Here is a 1,808-nt window from a genome sequence, read left to right as displayed (position 1 = left end):
GTTATTGAGAAAGTTTGGCTCCTTGGGTCGGCTCAGTCAAAGGGAAATTACAATATCCAACACTGTCTTTTGGAAGAGTCTTCCCGAGATAGAAAATCAATTAACATCAAGTAAATGACTTATGCTAATTACATTCTTACAACAAACCACTGCTGAGCCACAGTACTTGGAAATGACCCAGATAACACGATCAAAGAAGCAACTCAGATCAGAGGGGTCCCTCACACACTCCAGAGAGAACATCAGCACCAAGAATCAGAAACCTTGGGAGCAGGATGAACAGCCTGACCTTCAGTTTGACCCGCTATAATCGGGGTCATACAAACCTCTCTATCACCCTCTGAAAATGCAATCTTGCACAAACAAAAGTTTGTTTGTTGATTAGAGTAAAACTCCAATGTTTATTAATAAAAGCAAATTACTGCGGATGCTGGAATCTGAAACCAAAAGAGAAAATGCTGGAAAATCTCAGCAGGTCTGGCAGCATCTGGAAGGAGAGAAGAAAGCTGATGTTTCGAGTCTAACTGACCCTTTGTCAAAGCTAAAAAAAAGGGAGAAATAGGATGGTATTTAAACTAGGCTGAGAGAAGGTATTTATACTAGAACGTCGATTCTCCTGTTCCCTGGATGCTGCCTGACCTGCTGCGCTTTTCCAGCAACACATTTCCAGCTCTGATCTCCAGCATCTGCATACCTCACTTTCTCCTGGAAGTAAGCAAGTAACTCAGAGACATATAAAAATGATATTTACATTTGAATGACGGGCCTGTTTCTTTAACACCAGAGGGTGTTGAATGTACATCCAGAAAAGGTGTTGAATGTACATCCAGAAATATTTCCTTGTACCTGGAATCCTTGATCTTAACCGTGAGGTCTCCTGAAGGAATTGATTCACAAAAGAAGATTTGTTCAATTTGTAGGGATTAGGAAAAAGGGATTTCAAAATATCTTTCAAGTTTCACCAGCAAAGCTTAAAAATTGCTTTTATTCGCGTTCACCTTACATTCTAAACAGTGTTTGATAACAGAGTGGTTCAGGTGCGTGAGACATTTCTGGGGCTTTGTTTTGGTGAAGGAGGAGACAGTGTGAAGGGGGCGGGGCAGAGGCGGAGCATTGCCGTTTGCGGAAGAAATGCAAATTAGCGCAGCTTGTCAGGGCGCCCAGTGAGTGCAGTATTCAGTGAAACATGAGCCTTTCCGGGTGCCCTTTGATCCAGGTGTGAAATTGCGCTGTTGTGCAGACAGGGAACCTCAGACAGGTGAATGTTCGATTTTGGAAAATGCAGTCAGTGTGAGTGTAAGAGCTGTGGGCTGTTGTTGGGTTTGAGCGAGTGAGAGTATAAAGCATACTTACCTGGCAGGGGAGATACCATGATCACCAAGGTGGTTCTCCCATTGCACTTCGGGTGTGCTGACGCCTGCGATGTCCCCAAATGCGGGATACTCGACTGCAAAATTTGTGGTAGTGGGGGACTGCGTTCGCGCTCTCCCCTGGTTTACAAACAAAAAGTAGATCATTCAACAGAGGGCGCTCATTCTCTGCTTCATACTGTTTCCTATATACCGAGCATCTACCTTCAATTCAGTTTCACCTCAGTCCACAGATAATGCTGCACGTCTTACACCATCCTCTCTTATGTTCAGCTCTGTGCATTTATTCTTCCAATCATACAAGTTTACAGTATTGGAGGCAGGCTGTTTGGCCCAAACAATTTATCGGAGAGATTATAAAAATTGCCAGTATCAATGTGCGTAGCATCAAATCGGCTACGCGATGTGTTTCGACGATGGCCTTCCTGGCCAACGTTA

The 1,808-nt window shown here is 43.8% G+C and overlaps 1 pseudogene; it reads left to right on the top strand.

Moving 5' to 3' along the window:
* Positions 1-1,345: 1,345 nt before the first annotated feature.
* On the top strand, positions 1,346-1,493 carry LOC122545377 (annotated as a pseudogene).
* Positions 1,494-1,808: the final 315 nt, after the last annotated feature.

The sequence above is a fragment of the Chiloscyllium plagiosum genome, unplaced genomic scaffold (assembly GCF_004010195.1).
Source record: "Chiloscyllium plagiosum isolate BGI_BamShark_2017 unplaced genomic scaffold, ASM401019v2 scaf_46165, whole genome shotgun sequence".
NCBI classification, from domain to species: domain Eukaryota; kingdom Metazoa; phylum Chordata; class Chondrichthyes; order Orectolobiformes; family Hemiscylliidae; genus Chiloscyllium; species Chiloscyllium plagiosum.
Note: the sequence above shows the minus strand (reverse complement) of the source record. Positions and strands in the feature narration are given on the sequence as shown.